The sequence below is a fragment of the Sceloporus occidentalis genome, unplaced genomic scaffold (assembly GCF_023333645.1).
Source record: "Sceloporus occidentalis isolate IW3139 unplaced genomic scaffold, rSceOcc1.0.p SCAF_9, whole genome shotgun sequence".
NCBI lineage: Eukaryota > Metazoa > Chordata > Lepidosauria > Squamata > Phrynosomatidae > Sceloporus > Sceloporus occidentalis.
In genome coordinates this window covers 31927997-31951071 of record NW_028316989.1, presented here as the reverse complement: position 1 = coordinate 31951071, position 23075 = coordinate 31927997, and the positions used below count along the sequence as shown (strand labels likewise).

Sequence of the window (23075 nt, the reverse complement as noted above, 5' to 3'; positions counted from 1 at the left end):
CCTATGGCTCCATCCTACAGTTAATTCATTTAATGCATTTCTTTGTTCATAGATTTGAGTAATATTGTCTCTCTAGGCATTCCTAGATCATCCAGCGCAACTTTGTTGGACGTTGACCATAGAGTTGCAATGGAAGACCTAGATATTCCTAGAGATAATCCAGTTTGACATTGCTTGAACTGGCCTTGCTCCATGCTATGGAATTCTGGGAATTGTAGTTGGTTGTGGCCCACCTTAAAAACCAGCGTGACGAACAACACATCCCAGAATCCCACAGGAATGTGCCATGGTGGTTAAAGTGGTGTCAAACTGGATTATTTCTGCAGTGCGGATGGAGCCATGGATGAACTGGCTAAAGAGGAAACCATCAGAAACAACAGAAAAATAATAGAGATGTTTTTTGTAAAAACAAGTTGGAGCAAATAAGCAACACTACAAAACTTAAATAGATAGAAAAGATAATGATGTCAAGAATAGAATTAATAATAATATATACTGAAATTACATATGAAAGATAGACAGGAACAGAAGCAGAGAAAGTTATGCAACTCAGAGTAACAAAAGGAAGAATAATTAAGACTGTGGGTTACAGTATCTTTTCTGCATATCTATAGATATATAATTATGTATGAAGAATAGTATCAGAAATTGGTGCAACTGCCTAGTAATCTGCATTGTGTAAAATGATACAGTTTTAATTTTCGAGACAAACTCTTCTCATTGAAACAACTCCAGATTGTTGCAATTTCAGAATGAATTAGAAAGAGGTAGCAAGCCATTAGAAACAGAAACCATAAAAAATAAAAATAAAGATTTAAAAGAAATACCACAAATAGTTTAATTCCATTCATATATATATATATATATATAGGGCCGTCTTTTGTGAGGTGCTTTGATTGTGAGTTCCTGCATGGCAGAAAAGGGTTGGACTGGATAGCCTTCATCGGAGTTTATCACACTGGGGCTAATTTCGGCATTAAAGAGAGATTAAAGTGCATTTAAAGCATCCTGCAAATAAAGCAAAAATGGTAATTGCGCGAATGATTATCACACGCAATTGCGCAAATAAAGTGATTTCGCTAAATGCATCACCGCTGGAATCCCGAAGGTAAAAAGATGCGCATTAATGCTTCTTTGTCACCACTTTAATGGCGGGTTATTTGTGTGTGAAATCGTTCCGCGTAATTGCGCTATTTTCCCGGGACGTTCGCGGGATAAACACTCGGTCACCTTTGTTTGTCTGGAAACTATGTCTTACGAGGAGTAACTTAGGGAGCTGGGTATGTCTAGCTTGGAGAAGAGAAGGTTAAGGGGTGACATGATAGCCCTGTTTGAATATTTGAATATACAGTAATGTCATATTGAGGAGGGAGCAAGCTTGTTTTCTGCTTCTCCAGAGACTAGGACCCGGAACAATGGATGCAAGCTCCAGGAAAAGAGATTTCACTTAAACATTAGGAGGAGCTTCCTGGTAGTAAAGAGCTGTTTGATAGTGGAATATATATAATAGTGGAGCGTGGTGGAGTCTCCTTCTTTGGAGGCCTTCAAGCAGAATCTGGATGGCCATCTTTCAGGCCTGCTTTGATGGAGAGTTCCTGCATGGCATCACAATTTTGAAACTAAGATGGTGAAAGGTCTGGATGCCATGCCTTATGAGGAGAGACTTAGGGAGCTGGGTGTATGCTTATCCTGGAGTAGAGACAGTTAAGGAGTGACATGACAGTTGTGTTCAAATACTCAAAGGGGTGTCATACTGAGGAGGGAGCGAGCTTGTTTTCTGCTCCTCCAGAGAATAATGGAGCAATGGGTTCAAACTACAGGAAAAGAGATTCCACCTCAACATTAGGAGGAACATCCTGATAGTAAAGAGCTATTTGATAGTGGGATATATAATCTTGGAGTGTGGTGGAGTCTCCTTCCTTGGAGGTCTTTAAACCTCTTTTGTGAGGTGCTTTGACTGTGAGTTCCTGCATGGCAGGACAGGGCTTGGACTGGAGGGCCTTTGAGGCTCCCTCAGCTATTCCTCCGCCCCGCCCCCTTTGCCTTTATTATCATTATTATTAGTCTTGCTTTCTGCCTCTGGCCCCGCCCACTCCGCCTATCTCGCCCCTCCCTCCTTCAACCGTACTATTACTACAAACTCCTGGATCCCTCGCCCCTGATTGGTTCACGGGGCCCCGCCACGTGACTCCCCCTCGCTCCTTCCCTCCCTCCCTCCCCTCAGCCCTCTCTGCCGCGGGTTTGTTTCCAAGGCAACCGGGGGAGGAGCTCGCGCTCTCGCCTCAGAGAGAGAGGAGCCAAAGGAACGGGAGGGGGAGGGGTGCGCGAGTGCGCGCCCTCGCTCCCGAGGGGACCGTAGTGCGCACGCGCAGTAGCGTAGTTCCATGTATATCTCCATGTACTGTACACATATACATATATGCACACATACAAAACCTCATACTAGGATATATCCATCTATCTATTGGGATATATGTATATATACTGGGAGATATATATATGTGTGTGCACTTGCACACTCTCCCTCATACTGGGATATTGTATATTGGGATACATATGTATACACACACAAACACATACACACACATATACTGGGGTGTATATAGCATATATGCTGGGAGAGATATATGTGTGTATATGTGTATATGTATATATGTGTGTGTATTGCACACTCTTCCTCATACTGGGTTGTGTGTGTGTGTGGCTTCAGTGTTGGACCAGAGACTCCAGAGACCAGGGTTCGAATCCCGCCTTCAGCCGTGCAATTAAGCCACACTCTCTCAGCCTCAGAGGGAGGCCAAAAGGCACCCCAAAAACCAAACCAAAACACCCCTACCCTAGTCTGCACCAACTCATGGGGATGGGAGAAGGCGCACCACAACACACAACACACACCCCTCCTTCCCTCCCTGGGTGACTTGGGGCGAGTAGTCACACTGTCTCAGCCTCAAAGGGGGGAGGCTAAGGGCCAAAATCACGTGAAGCAACTTGGCCCAGAATAAGGACAGAGGCACACAACAACAACACACAACAACAACAACAACAACAAGGTGAACAGAGAAGAGCAGAGAAAAGCAAAGCGCGCTCCCGATGGGACCCTTGAGGCGTCGGGAGCGCGCACTGCCTCCCTCCTTTGCCTTTTCCCTTCTCTTTGCACGCGCACGCGCGCCCCCGCCTGATCCTCTTCCTCCTCCTCCTCTTCTTCTTGCAGCATCTCTCTCTCTCTCTCTCTGCATCTTGGGTCAGGATCCTGTGCAGCAGAAGCAGCAGCAGCAGCAGGTATATGCTTCTCTCTCCTCCATCCTTCCTTCTTTGCTTCTTTTGCTTTTGCACCTCTTCCTCCTTCTCCATCTCTCTCTCTTTTTCCCAGCCCCCCTCTCTCTATTTCTCTCTCTCTTTTTCTGCAAAGGCGCACGTGCTTCACCTGCTGCAATGGGGAAAGGAAGGGAAGGGGGTCCCAGCCCTATCCATCCAAAGCCCTAGTTTCCCTCCTCCTGAGCCTGGCAGCAATGCCAATATTTTATATGTTATATTATTTTATTTTAGCTTGGTGTTGGAGGTTGGGAGGAATGAGGAGGAGGAGGAGGGGAAGCAATGGTGCCCAGATGCCACACAGGCAAACCTTTTCTCCCCCCCCCCCCCCACCTCCTTTCCAGATTTATTTTGTGGTGTGTGGTTGTGTATCAGGGGAAGTCCCTCTCTCTGGCTACTGGGAGCAGGTCTTCCCTGTCCTAAAAGCAAGGGGCAGTCCTCGCAAAGGGGCAATGGGCAACCCTTGGGCCAAGGAACAATCCTTGCAATGAGCAACCCTTATGCCAAACAGCAGTCCTGGCAATGGGCAATGGGCAACCCTTGTGCCAAGGGGTGATTCTTGCAATGGGCACCCCTTGTGCCAAGCAACAATCCTGGCAATGGGCAGTCTTTCCCATAGGCAAGGGGCAACCCTTGTGTCAAAGAGCACTCCTTGCAATGAGCAATAGGCAATGGGCAACCCTTGTGCCAAGAAACAATCCTGTCAATGGGCAGTGGGCAACCTTTGTGCCAAGGGCACAATCCTTGTGCCATGGAGCAATCCTTGCAATGGCCAGTGGGTAGTCCTGGTGCCAAGGAGCAGTCCTTGCAATGAGCAATAGGCAATGGGCAACCCTTGTGCCAAGCAACTATCCTTACAATGAGCAGTGAGCAGTCCTTGCAGTATGGGCAGCCCTTGTGCCAAGGAGTGATCCTTGCAAATGGGCAGTCCTTGTGCCAAAGAACAGTGCTTACAATGTGCAGCCCTGGTGCCAAGGATCAGTCCTTGCAATGGGCAGTCTTTGTGCCACGGAGCAGTCCATGCAATGGGCAATCCTGGTGCTAGGAGGCAATCCTTCCAATGTGCAGTCCTGGTGCCAAGGGACAATCCTTGCAATGGGCAATCCTGGTGCCAAGGGGCAATCCTTGCAGTGGGCAATCCTGGTGCCAAGGAGCCAGGCATTCCTCACTGCAGAGGAGAAAGGGAGGGTAAGTGGTTGGGGGATCCTCTGCTGAGGAGGAGGAGGAGGAGGAGGAGAGCATCCCTTTCCCAAAAGGCTAGGAAAAGGAGCATCTTCCCCATGAAGGGGATTGCATTAAAGGGAGCTCCAGTGCCTCCCCCTTTGAAGAGGTCTCTGGGGCTCTTTTCAGCTATTTATTATTCAGTCAGTCATTTCTCAATGCTTGGACCAAAGGCCACTTGCCTACAAAGTGTTAACATACAGTGCCTCATGTAAGAACAGCGTAAGAAAAGCACAACGTAGAAAAAAATAAAACGATCTTGTCCAGAAAGGATTCGGTGAAACACATGAAATATGGACAATAATAATGTGATTCCATGAGAGCATCCCCCGATCAGTCGACAGCCACATTGGCATTTAATTTATGATTATTACTCTTATCTAAATGGGTGACATTTCTCAAAGGCAAGGGATTCCCCATTGCCTGCTTCCAACCAGGAGACTGTTCAGATGTGGCGTTCTTTCTGGCAAGAAGCGGATCATGCAACACCTCCCTCTCCACAAGTCAAGCTGCAGAGGATCCAAATTAAGGGAGCAGATCTCTTTTTTCTGTTCAGATTCCTGTGACAGAGAGAGGCACAGTTTTATATCCTTCTCCCTTCCATTGCCACCATGGTGATCATAAGCTCTAAGGGTTTCCGTAACATCCCCCCTTGTTGTTGTTTTTCCCTATGGAGAGGGCACATTTTGCATGATTTATGTGTCCCCAAGGGAGACTGTTTTCTCCTCCTTCGTCTTTAGGTCTCTCTTGCCAGATTGCACATCTTGCCACAGCGGGGAAAGGGGAGGAGTGCATGGCTTTGTGGATCAGTTGCCCGCAAAGGGAAGGTGCTGCTGAGGTATCCTTTGGCAAAGTGTTGGAGTCGGCATCCCTCTCCGCATGTCGAGATGGTGAGAGCTCCTCTCTGCATTCCCTACGCTCCAGAAACAGAAATCTGGGATTTGGCGTCTTGTCAGGTTGATAGATTTGGGTACGTGACCAGCAGTCTTTGGCTTTTGCGCTGTGAAAATAAGAAGCATGTTGTGGAAGAACTAGCAAGGAGTTCATGTGTGATTTTTCCTCTGGAAGAATGCATGGGAAAGATCCGGGTTATTTTTTTTGTAGTCCAGTGTGTGAATTTTCTTCTGTGTGATCCCATAGATGACAAGTTATTTTTTAGTAATCCATTGTGTGAATTGTCTTCTGGAAGTATGCATGGGATCCTATAGATGACAAGTTATTATTTTTGTAGTCCAGTGTGTGAATTTTTCTCTGGAAGTGTTCGTGGAAAGGATCCCATGGACGACAGGTTATTTATTTTGTAATCGATTGTGTGAATTTTCCTCTGGAAGTGTGCGTGGAAAGGATCCAGTGGATGACAAGTTATTTTTTAGTAATCCATTGTGTGAATTTTCTTCTGGATGTATGCGTGGAAAGAATCGCATAGATGACAGTTTATTTCTTTTGAAATCCAGTATAGTTTGCATCTTAAAATTTGGATCACTTTATGGGGTTAGGATTTTGGGGTGAGTAGACAGGGCCTTTTGCATATAAAGCAAAGGATGTTGATATCATTAAGTGGTGAAATATTGCCCATATTGTTTTTGCTCATGGTTTGTCAAAGCAAGGGGCGAAAAATAAAACATCAATATTCACTATATAAGAAGGCAACATATATTGTTTTGAAGGTTTCTCTGTTGGGTTCGAAAACTGCAGGTATCCATTCCTTGCCAGACTGAATGCCCATGAAACTAGGAAGGGAGCATATATTAAAATCTTTAGTTTAAAACAGTACCTTTTGGAGTACAGCTCTCTTTTTCTTCCAAAGGGATGACTAAGGGCATTTCTGCAAACTAGCGGTGTAATAAATGTGCATCGCTGTGCACTTGTTGCATGTGGAGAGCCTTGTCAAAGTGAATGGGAACTCCTCATCATTGTTCTCGTCTTTTTAAAGCATTTCTAGGCAGTTTTGAAATCATGGCTTCATATTTAATGCTGCACATACCTAAAATGTCGATGCTAGTGATACTTTGGCCTACATTAATAAAGGCTGGTTTTCGAAGGCCAGATTTATGATGAGATATTTCTTGCTGTTAAAGTAGGAATCAAAGGATGATTCTTTGCCTCTCTGGTTTATGCGTTGTGGGTCCAAAACATACTGCAGAGGCTGCTTTAACTGCCCTGGCTCAATGCTAGGGAATTTGGGGAACTGTAGTATTGTGAGACATTTAACCTTCTCTGCCAGAGAGCGCTCTGGTGCCACAATAAACTACAGTTCCCAGGATTCCCTAGCACTGAGCCAGGGCAGTTAAAGCGGTCTCAAACTGGATTATTTCTGCAGTGTGTTTAGGACCATAGTCAAGATGGTATTTTTGTACCGGTTAATCTGCACTTAATCCCCCCAGGTAACAATTTAGTCATATTATTGAAGGGAGAAGCATGAGCAAATTTTAGGAGTAGTTACTGCATAATGAAAACTGGATTATTTCTCCTGTGTGTTTTGGACCATAGTCTGGGTTTAAAAGAAGGGAAGAAACTAAGGATGAAAAGGCCTACCATGCAATGGCTTTTGCACAAGTCTTCTATTCCTAAACAAGATGCTGTTTCCCAGGTAAGTGGATAAGGCTTTTGAACATCTTAGATATATGTTATTTTAGCTAAGCATGACAGGTAAGTGTAGCACATGTTCCTCCATGTCTCTGTGCATGAAAAAGTGGTGTGGCCAGTGGGTCTGGCAAGTGCCTTGCCCTAAACAAATGCCTAACTGCAGCAAAATAACATTAAATCTGTGGCTGTTAAAGGAGTTAATTATAGATCAGTCTTGTCAGCAGTTCTGTGTCATTTATTTCATTATGCAGTAACTTGTCCTAAAATTTGCTCCTAGTTCTCCCTCCAATAATATGACTAGGTTAATAAATAAATAATAATAATAATTATCACTTGGGGGAATAATTGCAGATTAACGGGTAGAAAAAAATACCATCTTGACTATGAGATCTTAGTTCAGAGATGCTTCTATATTCATAGATTAAAAATGCCAGAGCAACCATCTGATTAGTAAATCCCTTTGTATGAGAATAACACTCCCCCAGAGGAATTTGCTTTTTAGTATATTATATTTGTGGACACGTTATTCATACTTCAGTTGCAAAATAGGGTAAGGAGTTCAGTGAGTGTAAAGGTTCATTATTTGTCAAAATTTAATAGTATGAGACATCCGAGTGCACAAAAAATATATTAATTTGGGGGGAGTGTGGCGGATATTACAGTGAAAGGTGGGCAGAATGTCTTTTTGGTTGTCAGGATAGTTTCAAACAAGAGTTCAGGTGACATCTGCCCATTCCTGTGTTTTGTGGAGGGTTGTGAAGTGTGTGTGTGCATTTGAGAGAGAGAGCATGTATGCATGCATCCATGTGAAAGATTACTTTGGGGGGAAAGAATCCCCATTGTCATGGCTGCATCAAAGAGGATGTAGTTGTTTTTTTTTTGTGTGTGTGTATAATAAGCGTTTCTGCATGAATTGTAGCTCTAGCTGCAGTTGTATCTCTACTCGTCTTCAGACCTTGTATCTTCCAGACTGGTGATAGTGAATAAATGTTAAATGGCAGCATAAAGCAAGGTTGAAGCAAGCTCTTAACTGGTTGCTAAGTGACTACGATGTATAACAAGCCAACAGAAAACTGCCTATATGTTTCTGTCACTATTATATAGAAGTATATATATATTATAGTGTATGCAGGCATGCACACACATATATGTATATAGACACACCCATGCCTTTTTACTAATTCATTCAAGGAAGCTCACATTTAACACAGATGGTATTAAAGTAGTGGCTCTCAACCCTTGGTTCCCCAGATGGTCTGGATTTCAGTTTCCAGATGCTCTCTCCAGCATGACTAGTGGTGAGAGATTCTGGGAGCTGAGGTCCAAAACCTATGGCAGTCTAGAAACCGAGAACCACTGCATTCAAGAGACGAGTAGCAAAATAAAGTCAAGTGCCAAAGGAAAGAAAAGGGTCTGGTCTCAGCTCAACTGTCTCGCCTTAGTTTTAGCAAGGTGCATGGTAGGCCTTTCCATTATCTCCTCCCTCTCAGATATAAGCAAATGAAATGGTTGTTGGGAGATAATATAATATACAGTCACCCCTCCTAACTCACAGATCTGAGATCTTCCTCCTTGAATATGTGCAGAGGGGTGACCTCTGCTATTTATAATGGCGCACGTGCATGCAGGCACACCCCATTTAAGCCTATGGGGCTTGAATAAGTGCGAGTCTACATTTTCGTGGAGGAGGGTCCAGAACGGATCCCCTGCAAAAAAGGAGGATCAACTGAATACATACTTACAGATAAAAGCCAACAATGGTATTGCGACTGAAGAGAAGGAATGACAGTGTGCATCACAAAAGGTTGATAGATATTATTAATTGCTGTACATTTATAGCCTACTTTTCTTCCACCGTGAAACTAAAGGCAACAGGAATGGGGAATATGTGACCCTTCAGGGTGTTGTTGGACTGCCATTCTCATCTGTCTTAGCCAGCATAGCCAATACAATGGGAACTGTAGTCCAACAAGATATGGAAGACCATGCGTTCCCCATTCCTGGTGTATAGGGGCTCTTAGTGTCATGGGCCAGGAGCTGCAGGACTGGGACCTGGAGGAAGAGGCTGATGAGGAAGCTGAGGAAGGGACCCAGGCAAGTCTTCCAGAGAGGGAACAACCTGCAGCAATCCCTGTTGCAGAACCTCAGCCAGTTCATCCTGTGGAATTGCAGCCTCAGCCAGCAGGACAAGGGCATATCTCACCAGCAGCTGATGTGGCAGAAGACACAGCTGGGGTCTTAAGTCCTCAATCAAGAGGGAAAGAGAAGCTTTTACAGCAAAGACACTCAGCCAGTCTGCAGGCCAAGCAGCAACAAGCCAGCTGTGATTAGAATCAGGTGGTGCCAGGCTATTTCAGAGCTGAGTTTGGTTCAGACAGGTGCTGGAAGCAACTTGTCTCTTTCCTGACTAGCATGCCTGATACCTGTTTCCAGACTCCTGCATTTCTTACTTCAGACTTCTTCAACCCTTTGACGGTGTTGACTTTGATTCCTGTTGCCTCCCTTGACTTGGACTGCTTGGCCAATGCCTTTCTCTTAATGGACTTTCACAGGCAAGGACACTTTCTAGCTGCTTGCAATTCACTCCCTCTGCCTGCATTATCTGTTGGCAGTTCCCTCCCCACCAGCCTGTGTGAGTGTTTGGTGAACCAGGACGCTTAGGTCCTGTCTGCATGTCCCAAACCCCAGTTTTGGTGCAAGCAGTCTGGACGATGCCTGGCATGCTTTACACCATAACCAGGATATAACACCCTTAAAATGGTTTTTAAAACATATCTGTCACTCCAGACCTTCTGGTAGGATCCAGAGACCTTCATTCCCACACCATGCTGAGTTTGCCTCCCTTTGGACTTGCTGTCTTGCTGGGCTGCCCAGCAGGTCTGCTGCCACGAGTTACTCACTTCTGAACTCAAAAGTGAGCAACTCATGTTAGATGTGCCAAGTGGCTCAGCATGACACTCATGCAAACAGTCGTGGTGGCATAGGAATAAGAGGGCCAGGTAATGGGGTCAAGACTGCAGTTGCTGGACCAGGATACTTAAAGCTGCCCCTGGAGTATCCTGTTGCATGCAGACAGGGCCTACAATAGTCTTCCATCTATGCCCATACTAGATCCAGACCTACCGGCATGGTTGCTGCAGCATTTGCCTCCAAACAAAGATATGTCTCTTTATTGTCCAGCATGAAGTGAGTGGCATGGCCTTCTCCTAAGTCAGCTGCTTGTGTCAAGGTTAGTGGCAAACTCTGATGCTGGCATAATAATGGGGGAATATCTGAGTTGTCGCATTACAGAATGAAGCTGTGTCTTAGTAGTTAGTTATTGCAGCTATATGCTGTAACTTTATAATATATTTGAAACAGTCAGTTTTAATCGATGATTAACTATGTTTTGATAAATCAAGAAGCAGTTTTGTTAGTATATAAATATATTTATAAAAGATATACATTGCAAAATACCATCTTAAGGATGGCATTCCCTCCTTAAGAGAACAGGGAGAGTTCATAATCCAAGAAGATGGCTGTAGAATAGTGGCTTTTCCCCTCTTGAAGCTATCGTTCTTTGCACATGTAAATGTCTGCAGACTTGGTCAGTCATAAATATATATGATTAATGGTCTAATGTTTTTGAATGACAGCTACTTATTATAGAATTGGAGGAAAGCAACATATTTTTTAAAAAATTGGTGATTGCTAAGCTTAGATAAAATCTAGGGCTGACTGCCTCTTGCCAGAGGTTGTCCTAGGACAAAGAAAAATGTTGAGTAAGGGAATTGTCTTGTATCAAGAAAGTAAAGTCATGGCATCTTCTAAAGGATGAGTGGGAAGCATGCAGCCCTCCAGATGTAGGACTGAATGTCCCAGCATTCAGTATTGGCAATCCTGAGAATTTCTAAGAGTTGCTATTCAACAATGCTTGGATTCATATATTATTCATATCCTTGATTTAAGGGAAGGTTAGACATCTCATGATAAGTAGTCAATTCAATGCTAATAAATTGGTGTGTGTCCTCACCCAGTAAATTTGCAAGCCCTAAGTGCAGAGATGGGCAAAAGATAATTTGGAACATACAGTTCAAATCTTCTGAGTAAATCTTCAGCAGGTTCCAGCTCCCAGTTGTTTAAGAAGCACAAGTAAAATTGCAAGAAGAGGAACTTGAGTGTAGCTGGTAGGGAAAGTGTGGCAGAGGGTGGCTTTGCAAGGCTGCTTTTGAAGGGCTCCACCATCCTCTCCAAACTTCATGAAGACCTTTCAAGTAAAAAAAAAAAACACACACCACTTTTTTGTCCTCAATAGCCTTAAGGAGCTGGGGGGCAGCTATTTGTCATGTTGTGTTTCTCCGTGGTATTTTACACCCTGGAGAGATTGTCTTATAAATGGGAATTGAACCAGAAGTTGATTTCCAGTACACTTCCTATTTACAAAGAGGTGTCTCTTCAACCTAAAAAGCTCCCCCCTGAATCTGGAGAATATGCTGGGTGTGCACTGGGGGACAAAAATGCAAAAAAGTAAGAATAATCCTAGTACAGAGGGTTGTAGCTCTCAGTCTAGGTGCAGTGATTCCCAAACTTTAGTCCTCTAGGTATTTTGAACTTCAATTGGCAGATGCTCCATCAGCTTAGCCAACAGTTAGAAATTCTGGGAGTTGAAGTCCATAGCATCTGGAAGACCAAAGTTTAGGACTCACCAGTGGTCAGTAGAGTCCCCCAGCCCTTGCCAGTTGCTGTTTCTGTTCTAATGGCTGTTCTCTTATTGCTAGTGTTTCTTATCCTTAAAAGGGAATTGCAGTTATCTTCCTTTGACCAAGAATTTGTTGAGTTCAGATAGCCAGTTTGAGTGATGTGATAGCATCCCTGTTTCCTGGTAGCTTACACTTTGATACATCTAGATGTTATTATAGAGGGAATGAACTGATTCCATCCCTGCCATCACTGTTTTGTATTGGCGGACCAAGAGTTCTAATATAAAGCAAACTGGTTCCTGAAATCTCCCCACACTTTCTTAATGTTTTCCATTAAGCCTAAGAAACACAAATCTCTTTTCGCTTCTGACATATCACTGAACGCAACTTGTATTATCCAGCTCTGGCATTACTATCTATTTTGCTTCAGATGGAATATTTTAGCCAAGAATTGGTCTTGCTAGCAATCTGTTAGGCCCTAACATTAGGTGAGACATTGCAAAACTTATTTTTACAGCAATCATTGTGTTCTTCAATATCCCATCTTCTGTTGCTGTATGGTGACTTAGGGCCTGAACAGGTCACTTTGGAGGTATGCTATTTAAATGATGCATGCATCCTGAGAGGCCAGAAGCTGCGCCAAAGGACTGGAGTGCAGCTTTGGCGCAACTTCTGGCCTCTTCAGATGAGTATGTCATTTAAACAGCATACCTCCAAAGTGACCCGAAAAAGCTTTATTTTGGCCTATCTAATCAGGCCCTTGGTGGCAGAGTAAATGTCTTGGATGAAAACAATTCCATCTTTCTTTGTGGCTATTATTAGAACTCATGCATTCCTGATACAATGCTGCTCATATACATTTATTTAGTGACACTAATGAGGTTCTTTGCTCCCTCTAATGCTCTGGTAGTCACTTAATTTCCCCTTGCTCCTTTTCCTCTGTTCTCACTTTACCCCCCATAACGCTATTGTGTTAGTCTACCAGATTCCTTAGAGAGTTAATTCATATCCCTTCTTGCATCGGTGGCCTGAGTTCACGAGAAGCATCCCTCGCCTTGCTTATGTGCAATCCTTAGGGCTTTCGAGTGGTATTCCTGGGATCTTTCTTTCTATTAAAACACAGTTTAGCTTTCATAACTTTACAGGGAGAAGCCTTGGAGTGACATTTTTAGACTTAATTTAGAAACACAACCTTTGTGTTTTCCTCCAAATATTCATATGTTAATTTGTTGGAAAGCGTTATTATTGGCTGTGGGTTTGCTAGATTCTTGAAAATCACGTCAACTACATCTTGTTAAATATGCATATTAGTGGGCTTTTAGCTCAGTAAATATTTCTGTCTTGGCTCTCTGTGTGGAGCATGCCCCCCATGCCATGTAAGTCTAGGCTGCAGTGTACATTTGTGAGAGCGCTTTGCTTGCATTACATGATATATCAAGAAAATACTTCTGTCACGGAACAATGCAAAATGGGTTTTGTAAAGGCATTTTTTTATTTTCTTTTTTGGAATCTCTTGGCTTGAATTTTTATTCTGGGATTTGAGAGTGGCAGGAGAGTATTGCAGAAGCATGGGAGCCAGAATAACTGAAAGCCTCATGATCTTAATTGTACCATGTGTTGAGCCAAGCTCCATATTGATACTATTGGCATAGCAGGCTTACTAACCAGGATTAAATATAGGAGTTTGGAAGGGTTCTTAATACAGGTCTGCAGCAGGATTTCTCCCAAATCAGAACAAAGTGGAGTGGGAGTTCTGGAGTGAAAGCTGTATTTGGTGGGATGGCCTGTAGTTATATCCCATTATTGGGTTTTTTAATCATTGAGGAAAGTTGGGTGAGGAGAATTAATGGGATTGTTTTTTCACTGGGTCCCATTCTAAGCACTTGAAGAAAGCAGCCAAGTAATGGTGTTTCATATGATAGTCTGTTTATGTGAAGAAGCTCCCATGTGGTTCTTTTGATATCTTTGCTTCACCACACTAGTGCAAACAACACACAGAGAGAGTGGTTGTTGTAGCAGGCTGAAAGTTGCCAGAAAATCTGTGTCTGCCAAGAGCTGTTGCGAGTTTTTCTCCTGTGATTTGAGTTGACACTCCGCTCATTGTGTCGCTGGCAGTTTCACACTTTGCCCCTGAATGCTTTATTTTTTTAGATGGCAATAACCTAAATGTACAGGTTACACCATCCAGCTCTTACATTTTAACAAAATAGTCTTTGATATATCTTGTACAAAGGAAAACAATTACAGTCGGCCCTTCTTATACACTGATTTTTTATACACGGATTCAAGCATACACGGTCTGAAAATGTTCCAAAAAAGTATAAATTTACCTTGATTTTCCATTTTTTATTAGGGACACCATTTTGCTATGTCATTATACTTAATGGGATTTGAGCATACACGGATTTTGTTATACACAGGGGATCTTAGAACCAAACCCCAGCGTATAACAAGGGTCCACTGTATAGTTGTTTAAATACTGTTGAATAATTTGAATAATGTTTTGTTTCTGTTCGATTTCATATTTTGATTTTATGATACATGGTTTTGGGGACTCCAGTGGGCACAAAATGATGGTGATGATGGTGATATAATTGTAAATTGTTTCCAGGGTAGTTGGGATAAAATCTGGTATGTAATGGTACTAATTTTTGAGCTTTTGTGGCAATAAAATTATGATAATAGTTTTTACCTTGGGGTAGTTCCTTCCAAACTGGGAAATGTTTTTGATGCCATGAACAATTACAGCTGATGTCACCAACAGTTATCTCTGGCAGTTAACAGCTATGGTTAGACATTCATGGGTCAAATATAAATTGGGTCAAGTGTAGACTAAAAGTACATGTAGGAATCTCGCTTCTACAAAATCAGGTCTCATTCTGTCATAGGAATTCCCAGAACAAGGCTTCTCAGTTTTCTAACTGAGTGAAGGGTCTGGAAACCATGCCCTATGAGGAACACCTTAGGGAGCTGGGTATGTTTAGCCTGGAGAAAAGAAGGTTAAGAGGTGATATGATAGCCCTGTTTAAATATTTGAAGGGATGTCATATTGAGGAGGGAGCAAGCTTGTTTTCTGCTTCTCCAGAGACTAACACCCGGAACAATGAATGCAAGCTACAGGAAAAGAGATTCCACCTCAACATTAGGAAGAACTTCCTGACAGTAAGGGCTGTCCGACGGTGGAACACACTCCCTCAGAGTGTAGTGGAGTCTCCCTCCTTGGAGGTCTTCAAACGGAGGCTGGATGGCCATCTGTCGGGGATGCTTTGATTTGGATTTCCTGCATGGCAGGGGATTGGACTGGATGGCCCTTGCGGTCTCTTCCAACTCTATGATTCTATGATTCTCACTTTGACTGCATTGGTTGGTTGCCTTGCAGATTCTATGTCCAAATGGAATTTTGGAGCATACTTTTTGAGGTTCAGGAATTGGGTTCCTATTTTATACATCTCCCTGTTGGTCTTGCTGATACTATTAATTCATCTCTTTCCTTTTCTCTACCCATTCCTTTTCCTGTTTCTGTTGTACTGCCTTCCATTTGTCTGCCATTCCTGAATGAATATTTCAGACAAAAATGAATATTGAAAGTAGAATGTACTATGCAAGTACAACTCTGCGAGACACTTGCAGCAAAATTTGGCTTTCTTTGGTGCAGCTCTTGTTTGAGGTGGAGAGGTTTGCATATTTTGTACTCCGGAGAATATATAGAGAGAAGTCTTGTAGCGCCTTTGAGACTAACTGAAAGAATGCTGCCAGCTTCTTTCTTTCATTTAGTCTCAAAGGTGCTACAAGATCTCTCTATACTGATTCTGCAGGCTAGCATGGCTATATCTTTGAATCCCAAGAATATAATTTATTCTATCAGGTGGTCAGGCATTTCAACTCTGAATATCACATTTCCCTGCAGAGAAGGGTGGAACATCCTGTAGAATGGTTTGCTCCTCTCACTTTCTCTTATTACTCAGGAAGAAGAGAAGACTTTATGGTTCCCACATGGTAGAATTCAAAAATATTGCCATGTTAGTCTGTAGAATTAGTATGTAGAGAGATCTTGTAGCACCTTTGGGACTAACTAAAGAAATACATTTCGTAGTCTTAAGTCAGTAGATGCAAAAGCTTATTCCAAATGAAACTTGCTTGACTTTGAGAATGACTTTCAGAGTGTCATGGTGACCAAAAGCATCTGAGGAAGTAGACTGAAGTCTATGAAAGCTCATCCTGCCAACTGTCATTCATTTAGTCTTAAAGTTTCTACATAATGTTCCCACATGGGGAGAGCAAGATGTCTATGCTTCTAACAGGGCATGATTTTCATTTCTGCAGATCTTTTGTGGCTTCAGCCACTCCAGTCATTTTCATTGGGCTCTGGCCTTTTCTTTCCCCTCCACCCTTCCCACCCCTAAAAAATGAGAGAAAGAGAGAATCCTCCTTCCCTTTCCACTCCATCACCATCATCCCTTTGGGGACCAGGATCTGATGTAGGAGACAGCCCTTTCTTTCTAAGGATGTTGAGGGAGGAAGAGAGAACTGTGAAGTTGAAAGCTTTAATGGCTGGCATCCATAGTTTTTTGTGGGGTTTTCAGCCTATGTGGCTGTGTTCTATAAGAGTTTTTTCCTGATGTTTCACTAGCATCTATGGCAGGCACCGTCAGTGGGGTATATATATACAGTGTGTGACCTTTGGTTGGAAGGAAGCATTTAATCTGTGTATTGCTCTGTTGTTGAATGCAAGGCTTCAAGGTGTCTATTTGATTAATGATCCATTGTTTGATAGGAAATCCCTCTGACTCTGGATGGCTTTCATGTGCATGTTTTTGAGTTTGGATTTTAGTGTTTTTGAGGACTGGTAGTCATACCTTGTTTACTTTCAGGGTTTCTTCTTTCCTGTTGAAATTGTTCAGGTGTTTGTGGATTTCAATGGCTTCCCTGTGCATCCTGACCCAATAACTGTTGGCGTGGCCCAGAATTTCAGTGTTTTCAAACAGCACTTTAAGCCCAGGTTGGTTTATAACGTATTCTGCGACTGCTGATTTTTTCTGGCTGTCTCAGTCTGCAGTGTCTCTCATGTTCCTTGATTTGTGTTTGAACATTGCACTTGGTGGTCCCTATGTAGACTTGTCCGCAGCTGCACAGTATGCTGTAAACTCTTGTGTCCATGAGAGGTCCATAAAGAGAGAACTGCTACTGGGACCAGTGAATTATTTCCTCCTCTGACCATGCTCACATGGAACACAGCAGCCAACCATGGAAGGCATGGAGGGGAAAACAAGGGGAAAGGAAACCTCTCCACATTGCTGTAGTTGCCCAGTGCCATTGCCCAGGCCAGGGAAGATGGAGGCACCACAGAAAATTGACTAGAGATGATATGAACAGCAGCACCTCCAAAGACCTGCTAGTGAGCTGGATACAGACAAAAAAGAGACTTTTTATATGAATAGACTGAGATCCTAACACCACATGGCCTCAACGTAGATCAGCGATATCCAAACTTTGATCCTCCAGGTGTTTTTGCACTTCAATTCCCAGAAGCCCCAGCCAGCTTCGCCAATGGTCAGGGATTCTGGAAGACCAAAACATCTGGAAGACCAAAGTTTGGGAACCACTGACTCAGATGATGCTACTATTATCTGCAAAAGAATGCTGGAAACAGTCTTTTCCAAAAACAGTATTTTTGCATTCTGCAAAAGAATGCTGGAAACAGTGTTTCAAATTGTTTGCAGCTCACTTTCCTCTTCAGGACCCAAAGAAGACAAAAGTGGAAACATTTTGCTTATATTTTTTTAGACCTGTTTGTTAAGCACTTCCATAATGGTATATAAATTCTTCCGACAAATACTGCTTAAATCATATCTGAGTTATACTAGACTTTAGAGGATAATTCATAGTACCCAACCTTTGCAATATTCGTATCCTATCTAAATTAAAAAGCATTTGAAAATGATGGTGGTGAATGCCTTTCTCCCTTCTCTTTCTTGCTACTCAACAGGTCACACTGCATTGCAAGTTCTTATTTGCTCTATGGATGAGGTTTCTGGCTTCTCCGGGAGGGAAAGTTTCATTCTTGTTAACAGTGCAAAGCTAATCTAGCTGTGAGCGTGAGACTTGAGACCTCTTCTGCCTAATGCATTATCAGAAGTGCCAACTGAATTCTGTTTCCAGAAAATGATGTTGTGAAAGGTGATGTAAAAGGAACTATCATGTTTCTCTTCCCATCTCTTTCTTCCTCTCCCTCTCCCTTGCTTTTTCTCTGAGTTACTGTGAAAAACTCATTTTGCATACAAGTTGCTAATGACAACCGTAAGCCCAAGTATGACAAATAGTAGTGAAATTTAGCACACTTCCAGCCATTTATAAAGGTATTAGGCAGACTCCTGTGCTTGTGTGCAGTCAGTGTTGCAGGATAGGAGTCTAAGAGTGGTATTTAGGACTCTAAGAAATGCCTGTCATTGTTTGTGCATTTTGAAAACAACAGCAAAATAGATCCTTGTTGGACATTAGGTGCAGAATGAGCTGACTTTGCTTCTGTGGAGCTGGAAGTGAGAAATCAATGGCTACTTGCAACTGGGACTGACTGCAACATCGTAAACCCGCAAATCTGGAAATCATAAGGTTTTTTTCCCAGGCTAGTTCAGTAGCCCCAAATGTTTTTGGCCACTGCCCCTTTTCCTCTTGGGTGACACCCCTAACACTCCTCCAACACCTATTTCTTGATATTAGGTCTCCTGCTTGTGCAGCAGCCAGCCAACCATGTCTACCCCAGCTGCACCCACCTCACCATCACCGCCTACTCAGCCTCTCATGTGTGAATACAGCAGTGGTCCAGGCCTATTCCTCCCAAAAGCAGCTCAGTTGCTGCCCCCAGGATGACTGGGTACAAAGGGAGCAGTGGCCAGGCAATCGGTTACCTTTGGAGCAGCAACCAAGCAGCTGGCTGAGCGGCAACCAAGAAGCCTCTCACCCAGGCCAGCTTTGTGTCAAAGACCGGTGCTGGTGAGAAGTTTCTCAGATGCTGTTCAACCAGCTGCTTCGTTGCTGCACCCTTTGCACCTGGTCATCCTGGGAGCAGCTAGTGAGTTGCTGGCTGAGCAGGGACCCAGACACCTTTTGTCTGTGTGACCTTGCAGCAAAAGCCAGTACAAGTAAGAGGCATCTCATTCTCTGCTTGGCCAGCTGTTTGGTTGTTTCTCCCAAGGTGACCAGGTGCAACGGGAAAAGCTTCTTCATTGGGGTGGAGATGGTTGCAGATGGCTTTCTGTTTTTCTCCCTGGCATGGAAGGGCTCTCAGTTTGAAAGAGACAACTGAATCAAAAGACTCTGTGGAAGAATCAACCCCAGATATTCCTCTCTTCCTTCCCCACATAGCTTCAAGTCATACCTCCATCAACATTATTTCTTCTGCTACCTTTTTTCTCAGCCTTCTCTGACAAAAGAAAGCAAGAGCAGTAGTACAGTTCTAACCTGCCAGCCAGGTCTTGGCAAAACTCACAAAGTTTAAGCAGGGTCTCAAGTATGACAGCTCCTTTTTTGCTGCTTCTCCTCCCCTGATACCATCTCCACCATGGTCCTAAAAGGATGGTAGTTCCTCTTGTTATTCTTGCATGGCAATATTTTGACCGAAGGCTCACTACTGCCCTGTTTTTCTTCACCACCCCACTCGATCTTTCCACCATTCCCCAGGGTGGGTATCACTTACTTTGAGAATCATTTGGGCTAGTTTTAACCATAGTAATTGGTAGTGTAAGAGTTTTGCATGGGGTTGGAGAATATGTTTGGAGGCAATTCAATTTTTGACATTTGATTAACTTTTAATTAGGAGATGAAATGAACTTATTGCTTGGCTAGTCAAAGCCATCACCTTCCCAAAGTGAAAATGTGCCGCTCTTTCCATCCATTGCTGATCTGCTGCTGCTGAGATCAGATTAAATTGTAATCTCTGCAAGGCAGGGCCTGTTTTTCCTCGTTTTGCTGTGTAGCTATATATAAATATGTAAAATAGCATTTCCCAAAGAGTTCATTTGTTCACGACTATTGCAGCATTTCTGCAAGGAGAGGAAAACTATAAGAAGCAACAGTGTATAAATAGTTAGCAGGCAAAGCTATGCCTACAGGGTCTAAATTTTAAATTTTGATTCGCTTACTCCAAAATTTGCATCTTGAAACATTTTGGCTAAGTCAGGCTGCTATAGTGTTTAGGCCAGTGTGGGGTAGTGGTTTGAGTGTTGGACAGTGACCCTGGTAACTAGGGTTTGAATCCTGACTCAGCCAAGAAAACCCACTGAGTGGCCTTGGGAAAGTCACACACTCTCAGCCTCAGAGGATGGCAATGGCATATCCCCTCTGAAGAAACATGCCAAGAAAACCCCATGATAAGATTGCCATAAGTTGTCGATGGCACACAACAACCAAGTACCATATATATGCGACTATAAGTTGATCTCATGTAGAAGATGAGGGCAGGTTTGAGGGCCAAAATTATGGATTTTGATATGACCCGTGGATAAGTCGAGGGTAAAACTTAGGGGCATGTAACAAAGGATGTAAAGGATGATGCAAAGGAAAATGATGCCAAGAACATAGAATATTCCAGCAGACATGAACTGTTTGTGCTGATCCTAAAGTCTGGATAGATGAGAGAATAGAGGGGATCCATGCTTCTTTTTGGTGCTCTGAGGATGGACTAAGCTCTCGCCTTTTACCACTCTATTCAGAAAAAGGGGATGGCTCAATATATATGTGTGTATGAGTTAAAGTACAGTACTTACATTGACCCGTGGATAAAGACCCAGTTTTTTGGGGTCAATTTTTTGACTAAAATTTCTAGACTTATAGATGAGTGTATACACTATTTAAACCAAAGAAACACCACCAAAGGTTTTATGCTGCCATTTAAAACCTAGATAGGCTTTCTAAATCACAGTTTAAGGTGTGGAACATAGCTAGAAACACATTCCTGGTTTTTAAGTGCCATTGTCAGTGTTTTAGTCGATGCTGCTGAAAATACATATTTAGATTCTTAAGGGGCAAGAGTGAGATTTCAAGGAACCAAATAGCTATATTTTCCCTCTGGCTCTGGACTCAGCTGGGTCCTGAATTCAGATTCCAGAGAGACCTGTTGACTGACCACAGGACCCAGAGGTCTGTACTTGAACTGTGCCATCATTTGCCTTCAGCAGCAATCTGAGAGGTTAGGAATTCTGAACATATAGTAGTTATTACTACTTTGTCAAATATGTTGTGATTTTCTCTCACCCTGATCAGAATGAAAATTGATTCTAATCAGAATGGAATGTGCCTTTCCAATTTGATCCTGGAAAAAAATTAATAGAAATGCGCGAGGTGCGAGGTATGTGCATTTTGCTTATCTACAATGTTTGCACGATCTTTTCAAAGCATCCTTTAGATGTGTTTTTTTAAAATGAGAAACCAAATTATGCCCAACTGATAATTTTGTCAAGAGTTTTTTTTTAAAATAGAAATGAATGGTGAACAGAGTGTATGTGTGCATGTGTTAAAGGTTCTTTTTTCTAGACTTTTAAAAAGGGCAAATAGTGCTTAGAGTGATAATCTGTAGTCTTTATTGCCTTCTCATTGTAACATGCAGGAAAGGCTGACCAAGGGTCTGGAAAATGGCACAGTTCACTTAAGAGCTTCTGACATGCTGCCTCGTGCAGAAGATGACCGGGAAGAGCATGTGGAAATGTTCCTACCAAAATGGGGCATTATATATTCAGAGGGCAGCCTTAAGTCCTGTTCCATATGTCAGCTTAGAGTACCTGAATAGTAGAACTGAACAAATAGAGCTTCTAAATATGAGCTGAATGGTTTTTGCTTTCTCATCTAACAATATGGCCTGCTATTTCCATACTGGGATTAGCAAGCGGAGCTTTCTGTTTATGATATGTGCCTGTGCCTTGGGAGGTACTAGTCTGCTGGATGGATGATGGGAGTTGCAGTTGAAGGTATGGAAGGCACCAGGGAGTGGAAGGTTGCACTTTCTGCTTTTCTCATCCTTGCACATTCATTGTTTCTTCCTATAAACCTTAAGATGCCTCCAGACTGAGGACTGGATTCATGGTTTCATGTGGGCTAGGAGATCAATAACTTTTGCACTGTAACAAACTAACTCCATCCATCCATCAACCTTTATTAGGCATCTCAATAGTCAATATACAACAAACAATACAATACAAAATTAAACTAAAATAGTTTACATGAGTACTTTAAAAATTTATCATCCTTAAAATCATCTAACACTAAACTCTAACCATTATTTAATTTGTGCCAGATTTTTGTTGCCTCCATTAGAAAATTGGCCATCAATCGTGTAATCTGTACATTACAATCCTCCAATAAATGTACTAGAGTTATATCGGTTAAACAGTAGTTCATTTCCATTAGTTTCTTTAGCAATTTCTCTCTCGGTTTTTGATACAACGGGCAAAGAAATATGATATGTTGGAGAGTATCTGGAGATAGTTCACATATACATATTCGATTTGCAAAAGGAATCCTCAAATATCTACCCCTGGTGACACAGGAAGGGTGAATATTCAACCTTGCGAAGAGGAAAGCTTTCCTCGAAGCCTGAAGGGACAATGATTGAAAGTACTTTGGCATCTCACCACAATAAGGGGGAATGCCAAATACAGAAGGGGAGCACACTCTGGGAGGAGTGGAATAAGTCATCTTATAGTCCCAACTCAATAAACAATCCTTAATTGTCTTGAAGCACTCCTCCTCAGTTAGGAGGAGTAGAGAGTCCAGACTTAGGCCCTTTAATTTTAATTTATCTTCATAGATTTTTGACCAATTAGTATAATAATTATCAGATAAAAGAAACCAAATTAGACTAGATCTATTAGGTCTATAGTGGATTTTTAGCCATGATTTGTACGCCATCAACCAAGCTGTGGTCTCGAGTGTATCCAGACCAAGCTCAGCATATAATGTTAGGTGATGAACACATGGTGGGATAGATAACAATTTCCTACAGAGTTGTGTTTGTAAACTTTCGACCTCCTTGTTAAAAGCTGTTACCCAAACAGATATACTATATAGTATTTGTGGTCTTATTTTGGTTTTGTAAATTTTCATAGCTGCAAGGAAATCTTGGTTTCCCTTCTTATAATAAAAGGATTGTAGAGTCGCCAGAGATCTTTTTCCAGATTGAACAACCTTTTCTCTCTGCTTTGCCCAAAGACCATTATAATGGAAAAGAACACCCAAATATGTATACATTTTTACCTGCTCTATAATTTGATTATTCACCTTCCATTT

The 23075-nt window shown here is 42.6% G+C and overlaps 2 protein-coding genes across 5 annotated transcripts in view; one reads left to right on the top strand and one right to left on the bottom strand.

The window, feature by feature from the left end:
* Positions 1-23075, bottom strand: part of NRG4 (neuregulin 4) — an 84257-nt gene that overhangs the window by 43890 nt on the left and 17292 nt on the right. The gene's annotated exons all lie outside the window — the stretch shown is intronic.
* The window catches only part of TMEM266 (transmembrane protein 266), a 101881-nt gene continuing 82042 nt past the window's right edge, over positions 3237-23075 (top strand). For 2 of the 4 annotated variants that reach the window (XM_089538542.1, XM_089538546.1), the window contains exon 1: positions 3237-3279. The gene's annotated coding sequence lies outside the window, so the exon portion shown is untranslated. Of the gene's footprint in view, positions 3280-5342; positions 5504-17856; positions 17976-23075 lie in introns of those variants that run through there. The other 2 variants (XM_089538545.1, XM_089538543.1) reach the window with 2 other exon arrangements.